Source organism: Symphalangus syndactylus, chromosome 9 (genome assembly GCF_028878055.3).
Source record: "Symphalangus syndactylus isolate Jambi chromosome 9, NHGRI_mSymSyn1-v2.1_pri, whole genome shotgun sequence".
Classification (NCBI taxonomy): domain Eukaryota; kingdom Metazoa; phylum Chordata; class Mammalia; order Primates; family Hylobatidae; genus Symphalangus; species Symphalangus syndactylus.
Genome location: NC_072431.2, coordinates 88,715,974 through 88,735,251, shown reverse-complemented (window position 1 = coordinate 88,735,251; position 19,278 = coordinate 88,715,974). Strand labels below are relative to the sequence as shown.

Genomic DNA, 19,278 nt, shown 5'->3' with positions numbered 1-19,278 from the left:
AATGTTTTCTTTCTTTTCCCAGCTACTAAAGATCAAGTTTCTAACAATATCTTAGGGCCAGTGCCAGCGAGGGTAACCCATTGCATGTTTGTAGAATTATGAGAATCATGGCTATTTTGGGGGGCTCCGCTGACTGTTCACAGTGGTTCTCAAATGTGGACCCCAGAGAAGTAGCATCACCTGGGAACTTGTCAGACATGAGAATTTCCAGGTTTCATCTCAGACCACAGAATGAGAGAAATTCTGGAGATGCAATCCAGCAGCAGTATTTTAGCAGGCGCTGCAGGCACATCTGAACGCTGGTAGACACCAACCATAGCAGAAAGTTTCAACAAGAATGAATGGTTCCATGGGCAGATTCATTGGGAAGACGCACATAATATCTTCCAGGTGCAGTTTCTGGGTTCTGGTCCCGCCTTTGGATCCGGGTTAGAGGGGCCCGGCCTAGGGGACCCAGATCTCACAAACTCTGCCACAAAAGATGCTTGATTTTTCTTCTCTGGGCCAAAAAATTTTAGAAATCTCAGAAAATACTTGAATGAACCAGATTACAGAAGCAGACAACAGAACCCCTAGGCCAGAGAAAGCAAAGGTGAGAATGATTGACAGTTGGGGGGAGGGGAGCTTTGGGGGAGGGATATGATTGCCACCTCTGCCCTAGGAAAGCAGAGAAAGAGTGCCTGCTTGTCTTTAAGATGGCTATCCCCCACTGTCCACAGTAGATGTCTAGCAAACCAGTTCCTCAGTTATCTGTATTCTTTCCTTCTACTTAAGTGATGTGGTTCTGGGAGGCCCTTAGAACTACCCAGAAATGCTGAGTTAGACAAGTGAGGCATAAGGAAAAGGTCTCCATCCCCATCTGTCTCCCTAGGAAGCTGAATCACTGGTCATCCCAGGTTACCCAGGACAGCCCAGAAATCCTGAGCTAGGACAGAGTTTCTACCCTACTGTGTCCCAGGAGGCTGTGCAACTCCCTAGGCTGAGGATAACAGGGCTGGCCCAGGGGAAGGCATTGCCCCCAGATCACATGGATGGCTCCCAGTGAGTAGGCTAAAGGGCTATGGGTAAGAATGCAAGGAAGGCGGAGTAACTTAAATATTTTGGCATGTAGTCTACAGGCCTTCAATGATGCTCTTCTCCCAGCCCTGAAAATGTTAAAGGTATGCCTAGAAATTATTTAAAAATTAAATTCAGCTCTATTAATTAAGTGGTGAGTTTCACCATGTGGAAGGCATGGTGCTCAGTTTCATGGCACACACAAAGATAAGTCTGTGTCTGTCCACAAGCCCTGACTAACTGGTAGCCAAAGGCAACCATGAGCACTGCCAACTTACCACACCAAGGTGTAATAACAACTCCAAGGTAGCTATAAAGAAACCCCTAGGGAAAAACACACAAAGGAAGAGGGATGCTTGATCTTGAAAAATCCAGGAAGCTCCTGGGAAGACATGGCATTTCAGCAGATCTCTGTGCTGCTTACCAACCCAGACTTTCCTCCAGACTCAGGAGCCACCCTGGGAGAATGCCTCATTTCCTGTTCTTGCTTGACATAAACAGTAGGCAGCAGAAAGTGGCTTCTAAAATCCAGGGCCTGTCCCCAGACCTATGAATCTACCTCAGGCTCTAGAGGGGAGTTTGGAAGCCCTGGCCAAGAGTGAGGGGCCCAATCCTGGTGACTGCTATATTTGTGCTTGCCTCTTGTTGGTAGACACAGGAAACTATTATTTTGTGCTACGTCTAACATAAAATACATCTCCTCAGAATGCCTTTATTATATGCTGGAGTTACCTTGTAATAAAAAAACATGCCTCACAATGCGTTTTCTTCTGAAACTGTCTAGGAGGCTAAAATCTTGTTTCCACATTGCAGGGTCATAAACAAAATCAACGAACTCAGACATCGGCAAACTGTGGCCCAGGCACCAAGTCTGGCACACTACCTGTTTGTAAATAAAGTTTCATTAGAAGGCATCCACACCCATTCATTTAAAGATGGCAGAGTTGATAGTTGCAACAGAAACCGCGTGGCCCAGGAAGCCTAACGTATTTATAGAAAAAACTTGCCATTCCCTCACTCCTTCAAAGGCAATCAATATGCAAAAGGAAAAAGCCTTTAAATCTTCACCAAATTCCAATATCTGCCCCAAGTAGCTTTACTTGTAGTTCAAGGTTGGAGAATTTTATAACTTTAAACAAATGAAAGCCAGAAAGTGAGGCAGAAGGCAGACAGCATCAGTCAAAGTCCTGGAAGAAAATAGAATTCCCCACAGATGGTTTGCATGAAGAGACTTTAATAAAAAAGTCACTTCCAGAAGTATAGACAAAGTTAAAGGAAGGAACAAGAGATGTTGGAGCAGCCAAAGGCAGGCAACAGAAAGAAGCCATTAGCAACCCTTGGGCAGAAGGGACAAGTGCAGGAAAGGGTGTTCCTGGGACCAAGGAGGAAGGGCCACCCTGTAGGAGCTGTAGTCATGCAAGGGCACAGCTGCCAACAGCAAGGCAGCCTCCAAGCTGGCAGGAATGGAGAAGAAATGCCTCACACTCTTTATCTGTCCCCCGCTTTATACTGCTGCTTCCCACTGGAACCCAGGCAATGCAGTCCAAAGTCGTCAAGCTTCTGGGAACAGAGAAGGGCAGAGATAAGATATGATATGTTGGGGAGGTGAGTGACCAGCACACAGATATATATTTGTATATTTTTTCTTTCCCGCTCTTAGATTTTTAAAGCTATCCTGAACTCTCTTTATATTTCATTTTCTCTGGCTAGCTTAGGCCTGACAATTCCAGAACCAATCACTATCCAGGGGGATAAATTACTAATTTAGACTAATCATCTGAAGGAAGGAGGAATGGGAGTATGGGCGTTGGGAAGCCCACGACATAAGGTATCTATAGGAGCACCATATTATTATCTCCTTTCACATGCGTTTCCTCTCTCTGCACCCCATTGTCTGTAGGTATTTATCACTCAGCTCTTCATCTGACATATTAGGCTCCTTCTGGCAAACTGTGGGATGATGGTACCTGCTCTTGTTCACAGTTAAAACATAATTCCTTACCCAAGCAGTTCATGTGACTCCAGAAAAAGCCAAAAGATAACTTCTGGAAAAAGAGAAAGTAGCCACGTCTAACTAAAGATCCAATTAGACTTTCTCCCAAATCTTTGGTAAATCACTCTTCCTTTGTGGTTTAACTTCCTCCTACATAATTAAGATATATAATGGTTGCAACCCCACAGCAAGAGAAATTACATAATGTGGGCTCAGATGGTTCCACAGCTGAAATTAACTCGAAAACCTCTTAAGGGGTGTTAGGTGTTTTTCACACTTTTCCCTGTACCTGGTAGCTCTTGGGTCCCATTGGTGAAATCTCCCTTTGGTCTTTGATTGATGGACTTTACAAGGCAAACATAGAGCTTGCCTTCATATAGATTTCCCTCTTCATCATGGGCACACAAAATGCCACTGATCAGATCCTAACCTTCGTCCTATCCAAAATGGCCTAAGATTTTAATCTAGTTTTTACAGGAAAGGGTTAAAAAAAAAAACTTACCTATTGTTCCCAGATGTCCAGACACTGAACAGAGGCACGCTGAGGTAGTGTGGTGAGGATGCTTGGCAGTGACTTGTCAGTGGTACATGGCTTCCTGAGATCAGCGACTGTCAGAAAGGCATAGCCCTTTCTTATGCAACAGAATTCCCATTGAATGGATAACCAGCCAACTTTGTTTAAAGCTTCATTGAAACTGGGAGGCTCTTTATTTTTCCTACATATTTTTAATACTTAGCTGGGCTGATGAAATTGTTGACCCTGGCTCATGAACCAACATAGATTCCCTACTCACCTCAGGATTTAAAAACAAAATACCCATTACATGGACAGGCACAAGGGCAAGAGTCTTGGAGGGTGCTGAAATATCCATTTCTAATAGAATTCAAAGCACAGGAGCTCACTATGTTTTAGGGCATTAGAAAGTAAAGTCCCGGCCAGCAGCAATAAGCCAGGACCTTAATGCCTTCTTTTAAAATCCAAAATGGCGTATGCCAAACTCAGGCGCGTGTTTATAGTTTCCAAGTTATTTTTCTTGCAAAAAATTCATCTAAAACCTTGACAAACCATAGCATTTTTATGAGTTTCCATAGTGGCTTTTCTATACACATTGCAATAAATTCCCTATGAAAATTATTATTATATTAATCAGCAGTGACTCATTTAAAATTATACTTTGGGATCTCTTATTTTTAAAAAGGTCCAATTTCATTTCTATCATGGCCCAAGTTTATTTTTTACTTAAAATTCACGTCACAATTCGGAACAGGAAATGCCACTGGAAAGTTGTTTTTCGAACCAAGAATTTTGTTTCCAAAAAGAGAGAATGAGAGAACAAATGAACATAATAATGCCAATAATTATGTGTTACATGATTTTTATAACCAAGCAGTTTATTACAACTGCTTTTGTGGGTGCTACAAAATATTTGAACAGGTTTTCAAACCAGCTGGCAATTTATTAAATACTAGTGATTGTTATTACAGGTTGAGTTTTATGATCTAGGGTTGATGTATTTGCATGGAAACCAGAAGGACACATATCAGGCCAGCGTTCTGCTTCAAAAATGCTAACTGGGGCCGGGCGCAGTGGCTCACGCCTGTTATCCCAGCACTTTGGGAGGCCGAGGCGGGCAGATCATGAGGTCAGCAGATTGAGACCATCCTAGTTAACACGACGAAACCCCATCTCTATTAAAAATACAAAAAATTAGCCGGGCGTGGTGGTGGGTGCCTGTAGTCCCAGGTACTCGGGAGGCTGAGGCAGGAGAATGGCATGAACCCAGGAGGCGGAGCTTCCAGTGAGCCGAGATCCCACCACTGCACTCCAGCCTGGGTGACAGAGCGAGACTCTGTCTCAAAAAAAAAAAAAATGCTACCTGGTACTTGGCTCACCTTTGAACCACTTACTAGGGCACTTCAAGGCTCCAAGAAGGAGAAGCTGCTGAGGAAGCAAATAGGTTTCAAGGAACTAAGAAAGACATTTGAAGGGTCCTTGCAAAGCCAGTTGACAATCTATCAACAAGCAAAAAAACAGCAGTTCATTTAAAAAAGAAAACTCAGGTGTACACATTTATGTTAATTTATGAGTACCTCACTTAATGAACCCTAATCAACAGCTTATTTAATGAAGTAACAACCAACGGATATATGATGCTAAAAGACCCTAGAGCCCAAAAAGGAATGGGCTTAATCATTGTTTTCTCCTTATTTAGTAACACTACCAGAGAAATAAATGAAGCGGTGAATCACATGTCATGCAAGATTAAATTTGCCACTCTGTTTGCTTAATCAAATACATTATTGTTGCCACAATAAGCAGTGAATTTAAAAATTTCCTTAGCAAACTCATAAAACTGTTATCAAGTCCAGAATTTAGGAACGTGTCAATAAGAATGTATTTTAACAAAACCTGACTTGATAGGCTACTTTCAACTGCCAATTCTTCAAGAAATAACTGACAAAAATCTCCTGGTCTCAGTCATCTTTTGGGAAGACCACCCTGATCTTAAACATCATATCAAGTATATTAAGTATCAAGTTATATGTTTGTCTTTGACTCAAAGAGAAATCCACTCTTTCTCAAAGTCTGTAGGTTCTGTAGGTTCTATGGGGGCAGGGACCATGACACTCATCCCCATGCCCAGCAACATCTACACACAATATTCCCAAAATAGCTATGCAATAAATATCGGCTGAAGACCTTACAGAATGACTGAATGAGTGGACATCAGACTAAAAGTATCCAGGAAGGAGCGCTCTCTCTCTCTCTCTCTCACTGTCACTCTCGCTCTCTCTCTCGCTGTCACTCTCGCTCTCCTTAATAACTATAGAAACTCTGCAAGGCTTAGTAAAACATCATTCCGATGAAACTCAGGGATGCTATTTCCCTTCAGGGTAACAGCACGTTATGATCTTATAGGACCTGAGTAATGGGCTTGGGTCTACAATACTAACACTTAAGAGCCTATTCTTTCTGGGCACTTTGTCTAAAACAAACAAAGACACAAAAAAACTAAACAAGAACTTAAGTATATAAACTGAAAGAGTAGTCTTGGGGTTCATATAGCCAGTATGTACCTGAGAGAGTAATAAAATCTCTTTTCTATGCAACTGTATTTTTATTTTAACAAGTATAGAAATGTTTATTCAGATAATCTTTTTGAACATTAAAAATAATCATTGTGGCCAGGCGTGGTGGCTCATGCCTGTAATCCCAGCACTTTGGGAGGCTGAGAAGGGTGGATCACCAGGTCAGGAGATCGAGACCATCCTAGCTAACATGATGAAACCCGTCTCTGCTAAAAATACAAAAAACAAAAACAAAAACAAAATTAGCTGGGCATGGTGGCAGGCGCCTGTAGTCCCAGCTACTTGGGAGACTAAGGTCGGAGAATGGCGTGAACCAGGAAGGGGAGCTTGCAGTGAGCCGAGATTGCGCTGCTGCACTCCAGCCTGGGCGACAAAGCAAGACTCTGTCTCAAAAAAAAAAAAAAAAAAAAAACAAAACCTCATAATTGTACTCTTCAACCAAAGCACAAGAAATTGTTAGCAGAAATATTTTATTGTTTTGTAAATAAATGTATCCATGTTTTCTGGGTTTTGTGTCATGCTTAAAAAGGCCTTTCCCTTACCAGGATTTGTTGAAAATTCTTTTCTAGCATTTTTGTTGTCTCCCTATTTATCATTAATCTTGCTTCCACTTTGTATTTATTTTAATGTAAGGAGAAGGATAAGAATCCAATGTGATATTTTTCTCAGATAATTATGCAAAAGCCCCACATTATTAATTTTAAAAATTGTATTTTCTCACTGATACACAGTGACAGCTTTTCACATCCTAAATCCACATAGATTGCTGTGTCAGTTTCTGGGCAATTCTATTATCTATTTGTTTATTTATAGTCTCATGCCTTCATGTTTTAATTACAGTAGATTTATACGGTTAATATGCCTAATATCCTTCAATTATTCTTTTCCTTCAGATTGTTACATTCTATTTTTTCAGTTATTTTGTGTATGAATATGAAAAACAGTTTATTTAGTTCTAAAACTCTCCAGGCTTATGATAAATTTATAGATCGATTGAGGGAAAATTGACCTCATTAGGATGATGAGTCTTCCTATTCAAGAACAAGATACACTCTTTCAAGTTTTCAATTTTCCCTTTGTCTCTCGGTGATTTAAAGTTTTCTCCACATACATTTTGCACAACTCTAAACTTCTTCCTAGGCATTTATCTTTTTTGTGGCCAGTACATATTTTATTCTATTGTTTTTTAAAATGCCAGGTAAATTTAATCAAAGCCATTTAGAAAGAACCTAACAACTTTAAAAACAAATGTTTTGCAACCCACTCAACAGTGGGCGTATGAAATGATGAGATGATGTCATTACTAAGAAGTTTGACTGAATGGGATAGAGGATCCTATGGACTCACAGGGCCACTGTCAGTTTGGGGGGGTTTTCCACATGGTACCGGAACTATCAGGAATCCAGAAGTTAACTTTTATCTCACCAAAAATGAGAAGAGGAGTAAACAAAGAGTCAGAAGAGAAGGGTGAAATCCTACACAAATAGATAAACTAACAATTTCTCTTATAATAAGGGCCAGCTGGGGACATTTTCCAGGAAGAAATGAAGGATAGAAATCCTTCTTAAAATCCACAAATGCACGAATCTGGGCAAGGGCATGATGCAGGCTTTCTACTGAAGTCTGAATGCTAAGAAATTGCAACTAAAATTTTTACAAAAACATAGTACTTCTCATCTAGCTTGATGTAAAGAGGTGACCATTCCTGTGCAAATGTGTACCAGACACCTAGAAAGAAACCAGTAGAGAGCCAAAAACCTGGATGAAGACATCAACAAAATAAATGAGATTTAGACAGAGATGTCTCACCCTCCCATTCCTGTATGTTTCATGAACTCTATCAGAAGGAACGAGAAGTTGTCATAAAAGTAATGCTGTGTTAATTGTGGTTTGTTACATGCAAATAATGACTTTTCTTGAACATAATTGACTAATTTTTACATAGCCTTCTTCCATAGTGTGGAATCCTCAATCCATTTTTCTGTTGTCTTTATAAAGTTCCATATTTTAAAAAATCCCCTTTGTCTACTGACATAGATGAACACCAACCAGTTTTAATCTCGACTGGCAGTTGATTTGAGAACTGTGGCTTCTATAGTAATTGGTTAAGTGGTAAAACCACACCCATAAAACAGAATGTCTTTTCATAGAATACTGTTGTGCCAGGACATATTTCTCCCTAAATCTGCTAAATATTACATTTTCATCATACCGAATCCTAGTACTATTAACTAGTACAATTGACTTTTCTATATTAGTATTCTATCTAGTTAACTTGCTGAATTCACCTATTATTTCCAAGAAATTTATCTATAAAGGCATTTGTGTTTTCTACGTAGACAAAAATAACGACAATTTTATACACTCTTTTCCAAACCTAATGCCTTCAATATATTTTCTTGTGACATTGTCCAAGCTAGGATCTAAAATACAATGTTGACTAGAATAGTGACAGGGAGCAACCTTGTCTAACCTCATTTCAAAGGGAATGGTTTCCTTCCAACTTACTTTTAAATAAAACTTTAGAAATGTAACATTTACGATTTTCTGCATAGGCCCTTTATTAGAAGAAATAATCAGTAGAAAACGAACAAAGTGTGCAAATTTGTGTGTGTGTGCATTTACAAAATTTTAAAAAGTAACATCTCCCTTTAAGTCCAAAGTATTATCCTATGCCATGAGAAATAAGGTAACATTGTCCAAAAATCCACGTCTGATATTGAAAATTTTTCCTGAAATGACAATAAAAGTTATTATATTTTCTGGAAGGTTTTTAACAGTTGCATTTATTTCATTTGCCCTTTTAAATTTATAAGTACAGTCATGAGCCTTTATTTCAAGGGCCAAAGGCTATGAGCCACTTCAAAGTCACCTAGGGGCCAGGCAAGGTGGCTCATGCCTATAATCCTAGCACTTTGGGAGGCTGAGGCAGGTGGATCACCTGAGGTCAGGAGCTCAAGACCAGCCTGGCCAACATGGTGAAACCCAGTCTCTACTAAAAATACAAAAAATTAGCTGGTCGTGGTGGTACATGCCTATAATCCCAGCTACTCAGGAGACCAAGACAGGAGAATCGCTTGAAACCAGGAGGTGGAGGTTGCAGTGAGCCGAGATCGTGCCATTGCACTCCAGCCTGGGCAACAATAGCAAAACTCCATCACAAGCAAACAAACAAACAAAAAACAACAATAACAAAAAAAGAAGTCACCTAGGGAATTTTTTTAAAACCTAGATTACGGGATCCCACCCACAAAACCATGGAACTGAAATCTCCACGGTGGAACCAAGAATGTATTTTTATATCTCCCAAGTGTTTGGGGTAAACATTCAAGTTTGAGAATCACTGAATTCCCTGGTTTCTGTTCCTTTGTTAATTTAGACTCAGAATAGGAGGACTGACCTATGTTGCACTTAATAGATCTTAAATTTTAAGATTCTGTGGTTTAAAAAAATTATTAAATAATTCACACATTATAGTACAGTGTATAAATAACAACTAGGCCAAGAAACAGAACAACCCAGAAACATAGAAATTCCTATGTCTGTGTATTTCCAAAGACAATTCTTGCCTCCCCAGAAGTAACCGTTATTCTAACTCTTGTGAATATCATTTTCGGCTTCTTTATTGTTTTACCACCATGTATGATCCCTAAATAAAGTTTATTTTTTAATTTTATATAAACTAGCTGGACATGGAAGTTAACATCTGTAATCCTAGCACTTTGAGAGACTGAGATGGAAGGATCACTTAAGCCTGGGAAGTCAAGGCTGCAGTAAGCTTTGATTATGTGACTGCACGCTAGCCGGGGCAACAGAGTGAGACTCTGTCTCAAAAAAAAAAATAATAATTCTAGGGTGGGGGCAGTGGCTCACACCTATAATCCCAGCACTTTGGGAGGTGGAGGCAGGTGGATCATTTGAGGTCAGGAGTTCGAGACAGCCTGGCCTATACAGTGAAACCCCATCTCTACTAAAAATACAAAAATTAGCCAGGCGTGGTGGTGCACGCCTGTAATCCCTGCTACTTGGGAGGCTAAGGCAGGAGAATTGCTTGAACCCAGGAGATGGAGGCTGCAGTGAGCCAAGATCATGCCACTGCACTCCAGCCTGGGCAACAGAGTGAGACTCCATTTAAAAAAAAAAAAATTCTATAAACTGATTTATATTATATGATTTCTTTTGTTTTACATCTTTTTTCAAATTATGCTTATAAAATTCATCCATATTGTTGTTTAGCTGTAGCTCAGTCTTGTTCACTACTGAATAATATTCCATTTTCTGTATAACACATTTATTCACCCATTCTACTTTTGATTAATATTTAATTTTTTTCACAAATTGTGGGTATTATAAGCAATATTGCAATTAGTTTTCTTATCCTTTATCTTGGTGCACATATGCATACGTTTCTTTTGAAGGCGTATATACACTCATATACTCCCACTTGCATGCACACAATCCTCATTTGGCACAGTGCCATGTTAAATAAAATTGTATATGTCAGAACTGTCTCCTCGCTTTGCAGATTCTGTGGTAACTTATCACTGTTACCTTAGCTGTCATGGAACTGTGCAAAATGAGGACACATTTCCAATATGCAAAAGTTTCAGTTAACGCAGGATTAGATAAACAAGGCCTGCTTGTGTACATATACATACCTAGTAGTAGAATTGCTGGATCATAAGAATTTGTATCCTTGATTTAATTAAATAGTACCAAACAGTTTTCCAAAGTGGCTGTACTAATTTACTTTTCTATTAGCAGTTTATCAAAGTGCCCATCCCTCCACATCCTTATCCACACTTGGTATTTCCCTTATTACTACTGAAGGTGAGCACCTTGTCACATGTGTTAAAAGAAAAACTTTAGACAGGTTTAATGTAAGTTAAATTTAAATGAAAGTTAACAAAGTTTAACTGAGCAAAGAACGATTCTTAAATTTGGCTGCCTCCTGAACCAGGAGGCTAGGCTCAGAGAGATTCCAGCACAGCCACATGTTAGAAGAAGATTTATGGATACAAAAAGGAAAGTGACATACAGAAAACAGAAGTGGGGTACAGAAACAGCCAGTTTGGTTACAGCTTGGCTTCTGGCTTATTGGAACACAGTTTGAACAGCTGGCCGCCTTTGATTGGCAAAAACTCAGTGATTGGCACAAGGGTCCGGCACAGTTTGTTTACACATCCAGTTAGGTTACAGTTCATTATGTATGGAGAAACTGCTAGGCTGAACTTAAAATATGTAAAGAGACAGCTTTAGGCTAACTTTAACACATGTTTTTGTTGGCTGTATGTATTTTCTTAAAAAAGTGAAACATCAGCATAGGTATTTATCTATTTTCTTATTGAGTTGAACATTATTCTATACTAGACGAAATAAGGTAACATTGTCTAAAAGTCTGTAAGTCTGATATCAATATTTCAATATCAGACTTATGGACTTTTGGACAATGTTTTCTTTCCCTTATTTATTTATAGACATCCTTTATATATTCTGATATATATGCTGATGTGTTATATATCTGTTTCTCAAGTGTATAGTACTGATGAACAGAAGTTCTCAATTTTATATATGGTTAAATTTATCAATATTTTCTTTTGCACTAAATGCTTTTGTGATTGCTTAGGAAAAAACCCACCCTAAAGTCTGAAAGATGTTTACTTAAATAATTTCTTAAACATTTAAGAATTTGCTTTTGATATTTAGGCTCTTACTTCATCTGGAGTTGATTTTTGTTTACAGTAAACATTTTTGTTTATTGTTAAAAATTTGCTCAAGTAAATTTCACAAAAATTTTAAACATGATTCAAACAGAAAAATGAGGACTGACGTAATGTTGTGTGCCACTTAGATGACAGTCAGCCTTTTGCAGATTTTTCAAGATCTTCTCTCTGTAACTAATCTTTACTGGGAAGGTCAAGTGCCTTCCTCTAGAGATCCAGCCTTCCCACCAATTCAGCTAAGGGACTTTACCGTCTTCAGTTTATTCATTTGTAAAATAGGGATAATGTATGTACCTCAAAGGGATGTTTTGAGGACTGAACAAGATAACATGTGAATTACTTAGCTCTGTGCCTGACAAGCATTGCGTGGACAATAAGTGTCACCACTGCTGCATCCCACAAACACCAGAACGTCAGTGGCCCAGCGCTAATACTGGTTGGCCCATCCATGAAGGAATCCTTCCCAGTCTGGCTTGAAATAACAATAACAATAGCATCTCCACCTGAGCCACATGAGAAGGGGCTGGGCCACTGTGTTCATCAATGCCACAAAGCAAAGGGAATAATTATTCTTCCATTGTCATGGAAATTACTGAAGCAATGTGGAGTAACACCACTGGGACAGTCTCAAAGAGGGCATCTATTCTGATTCAAAGTTTGTGTGAGGGGTGTGCAATCTGAGAATCTGGGTTCTCTTGAATTCCTGGGATGCTATGCTGTAGTGAATAATTTCTGCCCCATAAAGACCACTGGAGAAGCCTCGATCATCTTGATCTCCCACATCACTATTAACAATAATTCTCTGCCTCTTATTGCTAGGGTGTCCTTTGCACAATTCTATTAAATATGACATGGTAACCTGACCCACAAGTAATTACACTTCCAAGAATTTTTCTCGCCCAGTTGGGAAAAACTAAACTGGTATGTGACTTCTGAAAACACTGATTGACTTCTCCTCTCTGAGACAATGCAGCCCACCCTCTTGGATAAATCCTGAGAAAGATTACGTGGTGGTAAGAGATGTCTGCCCTTCAACACTTAAGAAATTATATCTTGCTGTGGCTGTTTTCTTATCTTGTGTATGTATATGAGTAAGCTCAGAAAAGTCCTTCCTGCTGAAATTGTGGATTGCGTTTTATCAGGAGTCATTTGAGATTCCACGTATGAGGCCAATCTTTGAAATTTTCATGCTGAAAATGTTTCCATTGCGGAACTGCAACTCCTCTGCATTCCCCCATTTTATTTTATTTTATTTATTTATTTTATTTTAATTCAGCTTGTATTCCAAGCTAGTGGCAAAGTTTTAAAAATTGGCAGCAGGCCCTCACCCCTGAACTCATGAGAGAGCCACCAGTCCCCATTGCCCTTCTGCCTCCACCTCCCTTGCCCAGGCAACTCTTTCACATCTTCTCATTGCCTTCTTTGGAATCAGGTTTCCAGGAATGGTTGGGCCAGATGGAGAAATCAACTGGGAACTTCATGCCTCATTGACAGGAGAGGAGAGTTGGGGAAATCCTCCCAACTGAAATGTTAACTCATTCCCTGTTGTGGTTACTTAGAACTGTCATCAGGAAAATTTCAACTGCCTAGTGAGGAAGTGGGATGTTTTTTGGTTTTCACATTTGTGCAATATAATTTAAGAAGAAATAAACAGAGAAAGCTGGTGTGTGTGTGTGTGTGTGTGTGTCTGTGTGTTCAGCACAGAAACAATAGATCATCTGAAGTATATGGGTATGAAGTGAGAAGGTGAGCAAAGGGATGAAACATCACAGCCTGCTGATCACCTTGATCTTGGACCTTTTCTTTTTTTTTTTTTTTTCAGACAGAGTCTGGCTCTGTCGCCCAGGCTGGAGTGCAGTGGCGCGATCTCGGCTCACTGCAAACTCCGCCTCCCGGGTTCACGCCATTCTCCTGCCTCAGCCTCTCCGAGTAGCTGGGACTACAGGCGCCCTCCACCACGCCCAGCTAATTTTTTGTATTTTTAGTAGAGACGGGGTTTCACCGTGGTCTCAATCTCCTGACCTCGTGATCCGCCCGCCTCGGCCTCCCAAAGTGCTGGGATTACAAGCGTGAGCCACCGCGCCAGGCCTGGACCTTTTCTATATTGCTTTTCTTCAACAGTGTCCAACAGAGTCCAGACTGAAGCCAGAAGTCACACAGTGACATTGGAGGGGGATGATGGGGTGTCGGAGGAGGATTCACCCGATGAATTTACGGGGAACAGTGCTTAAGTACATATGGAAAACTGCACTCAGTTGCCACTGCCAGTCTAGGAAATGAAGAGTTGCTCTGGACTGGGGTCTGACAGAACCCAGCCTTTCTGTTTGCCTTCAGATGATATGCGTGCACATGTGCACACAGAAACTTGAATTGGGCAGAAGTGAGAGGTGACCAAAGTCCCGCTGACTTCTATTTATTCAAAGTAGGAAGAAAAAGAGGTAGCTCTTGTTATGCAGGGAACTCCCTGAGCTAAAATTATTTGTTCTCAGCCTTCTTCATGCCCTGTGACATTCAGCAGAGTGACGACCAGTCTAGACACCTCTAGGCTGCAAGGCCACAGGGCAGGCACACCCATAGTGAAATAATGAGCATGTGAAACCACGTGAGGAAGAGTGTAAACCCACGCGAACCCAGTGCTCTCCCTCCTGATGCCAAACCCTCCATCCCACCCCCTCCATCATATCTTCCCTTCTCCAGAATCTCAGCAATTATCCCATTTAAATAAAAATTAAGATTTTGACTACATGTCTTTTCTTCATCTTCATCAGAAAATTCAACAAAAGCTAACAAAAAAAGGGGGTGTGGGGTGAATTTTTGTAAATTCTGTTGTCTAGAGACCCTGACTACTCTGAAGTTTGATCCTTGGACCAGCAACTTCAATGCTACCTAGGAGCTTGTTACAATGTGGCTTTTCAGACTCCACCCCTACCTACTCAATTAGAATCTGCACTTTAACAAGTTCCCAGGTGATTCCTATGCACTGTAACATTGGAGAAGCAGTGGTCTAGGAGCTTCTTTCACTAAATCTTTATCACAAGGGCTAATAACTAGCAAACCTAAGTGCCAATTACTATTTGTTCTTATCTTTTAATCTCAGAGGTCCTAATGGTTGGCAGTGCACCCATATAAAGAATGATAAAAGAAGCCAGCCTGTAATCCCAGCACTTCGGGAGGCCGAGGTGGGTGGATCACTTGAGGTCAAGAGTTTGAGACCAGCCTGGCCAACATGGTGAAACCCCATCTCTACTAAAAATACAACAATTAGCTGGGCGTGGTGGCACACGCCTGTAATCCCAGGTACTCGGGAGGCTGAGGCAAGAGAATCACTTGAACCCAGGAGGCAGAGGTTGCAGTAAGCCCAGACTGTGCCACTGCACTCCAGCCTGGGCAATAGATTGAGACTCCGTCTCAAAAAAAAAAAAAAATGTGAAAGAGAAGTTAAACATCTCTTAGTTCCTGGCTACTCTAAGTGTGGTCCTCAGACAGTAGCATCAACATCACCTGGGAACTTGTTGAAAGGTAGGATCTGAGATCCCACCCTAAATCTACTGAATCAGAATCTGCATTTTCACAAGATTCTTCCCCGGGTGATGTGGGTGCACATTAAATTGTGTAAAGTGCTGGTCTAGAACACAATGAGGTCATACATCATATTTAATTTTACTAAGATTGCTTTTATTTTTTTCATTTGTATACATCCTCTCCTAGAAAGTTAGATCTAGCCAGATGCAGTAAGGACAGTTACATAATTTCAACTTATTTTTCCTGCTTATTTAGTCTATCTCTCATAGCTGGTGAGATGAAAGGAGTGATGAAAGTATTGACTAATTAAACCGATAGTTGCTGCTACTCTGTTTGCTGTGGGTAGATAGAATTGTCATCCTAACCAAGGTCATCACATCAGTGTTCTGGCAGGGCCTGAGAGAGAAGCTAAGGATTTATTCTTTTCACCAAAATACCAAAAAATTTTTAAATAAAGCAACAGATCATCTCTGCCATTTACTTTCTGACTTAGGAAAGTCTACAGAAATCACAAATGATATATTGATTACATAGTAATCAAGCTTAAATTTTACCACTTTTATTTCACAAAATCTCTCCAAGTGTCTTGGTTTCACATTTGTTAATATTCTGTTATGAACTCATAAGGATCACATGTGTAAACTCTGTATGCATGACAGTCAGATATGTTCCTGTTTCTGTTTTTGGTGGGGAATGTTTTTGTGGTATCTAATATCATTTGTAATAACTCTGCTTCTAATGCTCTGTGGTTACTGGTAAGCCGCTTGGGCACTTCATACTAATTTCCCATTGATACCTATTTGAGACATGATTCTCATGTCTCAAAACATGAGAAACAGAGTTCCTGATGTCCCCTTCCATGGTCAGCCTTACAGAGTAGAGCAGGGAAATTCTCTGTCTCACCAAAGTTAATTTTAAACCTAAAACAGAATCGCACATGTCCAGGCAACTCTCAGGGTTGATAACCCTTGGAATCTCTGTTCTAGGAAAAGGAACGACGGGAAGTTCACCTACACAGACAGAGGAGGAAACGATCTTCCTCGGGCTTCTATTCTTCAGGGGAATGGGGAAAGCATATATCTGAGAAGCAATGACTCTCCAAAACCCAGGAGCCAAGAAGAGGGAGAAAGGGGCCTGCCCTGGATTTCTGCATGGGCACAGCAGGTGTTCTGGTGGTCAGGGGTCAATAGGAAGCTCTCTAGAGAGAGAAGCAGGAGAAGTCAACACAAGGGCCCAGATTGGAAAACTGTGTGAAAACTGTTGGCTAGTTCACAAAAGACATTTCCAAGCACTTCCCCGAAACAACGAGGCAAAACTTTGAAACGGGACTAACAAGTCTGCATTGGGCAAACCACAGAAAACTTAATTAGGAATTAATGGGAAAGTATTTGCAAACAAAAGCTAGTGAGATCTAGGAAAACTCTGGTTGAGATCAATTCAGTGAGACCTGTCCTCCCAGCACACAGGCCAGCAACGATGCGCTCTAGGTGAAGGAGGCATGGGGCTCCCCTCAGCTCTGCAGCGTCTTCACAATAGCACGAGTGAATGTCGTGCCTTCCTGGTAAATCAGGAGAAGAGTCAACATTTATCATCGCTTTCACACCAGGAAACAGAACCAAGATGTCAAGTAATTTACACCGCGCAGACCACCCTCCATCTTTCGGGTTTGCTTGTCTTTTATTTTTCATTTCAGGTGAAATACATTCAGCTAACAAGACCTTATGCTTGATTACATAAAGGCAGTTATGCACTTTTATTTTATTTCATTTTGAGTCACTGTCAAAAAGGAGACAATAAGTGTCGTTCTCTTTTGACTTAAGAGGATGAAAAATGTTCATGGAAATTATAATTGGGAGAAAAAATCAAGAAGTAAGTTTAGTCAAAAGTAGAGAAGAGGGTTTTTTTTTTTCATTTTTTTAAATCTGAATTTCCCATCTCCAGATATCTAGTTTCTTAAACTACCCATATACATTATGAGGAAATGGAAATGTCGTGTGTCTTCATGGAAATTTGATCATTTCGCAAAGCGTTAATTGGGAAGTTTGGCAAAGCTACATCAACACCTCTCAAACTGAGAGTGCAGTGCTTGATTCTTTATGACAATCTTCCTATAAAGGGGAAACTCCCATTTTCTAATCTTTCTCAAGGGCCAATAGTCTAAGCTCTTGGCCTAATTGAATCTAAATATGCCCCGGGAAGTAGGAGCCAAATCAACCTCTAACTGAGCACTGAAGAATTTCCAAGTAAAGAAATTTGTATTAAATGAATCTTTTGAAGACCTGACCAGCCTCCAAAGAGCTGCAGATTTCTTGGAATCCAGGGAGTCTTGAGGATCTGCCTATACCAGTGCCACCATATTTCATAAAAGCAATGTGATGGGATTTTAAAGTGGTCTTTTGCAAATTGAAGTAATGAGAGAACAGGTCAGGGAGGGGAGGGATACAGGCATAACAAAATGGTCCTGGGGTTTTTCCTTTTTCCAAAAATAATTTTGATTACTATATTATTGCAAAGAAACAACAACAACAAAAACCCCTGGAAACAGCTTAATTATCTGCCAGTAGGGGAATTCTTAATGTGACAGTACACCTTTGATGGTGGTTAAGAATGTAGGCTGTAGAGTCCGACCGACTCTGGCAAGACCCGTCTCTGAGGCTTAGTTTTCTCATCAGCAAAGCATGGAGGTAATCATGATACCAGCCTCGTACTGTTGCTGTAAAGATACAATAATGACTGCAAAGTATTGTTGATTATTATTGTAAAGTATTATTATGACTGTGCATAGCTCAGAGTAGTCACTCGATAAATGTTAGCAATTATTGTAATTCTCATGATTATTTTCATGAGAATACTGTGCAAGAATGAAAAATGATAATGTGGAGTGTAAATCTATATTTATCAACAGGTAAAGATTACTCCTACCACCATGACCACCACTACTTCTACTAACCTGATAAACATGGCTCAAATACATTTCTAAGTGGACAGAAAAGAGAACATATTGTACACATCTTTGTGTAGTATGATTCAAAATGTGAGAAGTCAGGAAGGAAATACTTCTTTACTTACCACGGTTATAAGTAACAGTACTTATCTCTGAGAAGTGGTGATTTTGGTGATTTTATTTTTTTCCCCTGTGATGTCTGTGTTTTTTTTTTTCTTTTAATGAACGTGAAATAGTTTTTAGGATCTGTAACTAAAAACGAATCAAATTGCTATTAGAAAAAACAAATCAAATTGCTATTAGAAAAACAAATGTTCTAAACAAATTGCTATTAGAAAAGTAAATGTTCTAAATAAAACGTTCTAAATAAAATAAAATAAATTGCTATTAGAAAAATAAATGTTCAGCATCCCTGTGCCAGCCAGTCCAGGGCAAAGGCTGACTCTGCAGTGAGCGTGTAAAGTAGAGCCCCCTGCGCTGACGATGCCAGCCCCTTTTGGCCTGGTGGAGCCCTCGGGGTGGGTGCAGGTGGTGGGAGGGTTGGCAGAAAAGCTCACAAGACAGGTACCTAATTGTCCCCAGGTGTGTCAGAGACTGCTTCTTGGAAGAGGTGTTAGCTGAGCTAAGTGCTAATTGTTTAGGATGAAAGGAAGGTGCCCAGACAAAGCCTAGAAGGGAGGGCAGCCCAGGGGGAAAGAGCAGCACGAGGATTAAACTCTGGAGGAGTGACAGACAGGCCCACTCTAGGGACATCAAGGATCAGTATGAACCGGCACAGAGTACCAGAGGGTGAGGCCAGGAGTGATGAGCAACGAAGCAAGAGGGTGTCATTGTCATGCAGGAGGCACTGAAGCCTTTGAAGGATGCTCAGCAGTGAAGTGGCAGGATGCAAGGTATATTGGTGAAAGCTCAATCTTCAGAGCTTCACTGGAGTCTAGTATAATTAACTC

General features: G+C 40.3%; 1 long non-coding RNA gene across 1 annotated transcript in view; it reads right to left on the bottom strand.

The window, feature by feature from the left end:
- Window positions 1-2,236: 2,236 nt before the first annotated feature.
- The window catches only part of LOC134731439 (uncharacterized), a 65,213-nt gene continuing 48,171 nt past the window's right edge, over window positions 2,237-19,278 (bottom strand). Inside the window, exons 3-4 of the long non-coding RNA XR_010113707.1 lie at window positions 3,552-3,658; window positions 2,237-2,616 (exon numbers count right to left, since the gene is read on the bottom strand). This is a non-coding gene — a long non-coding RNA (uncharacterized lncRNA). The remainder of the gene's footprint in view (window positions 2,617-3,551; window positions 3,659-19,278) is intronic.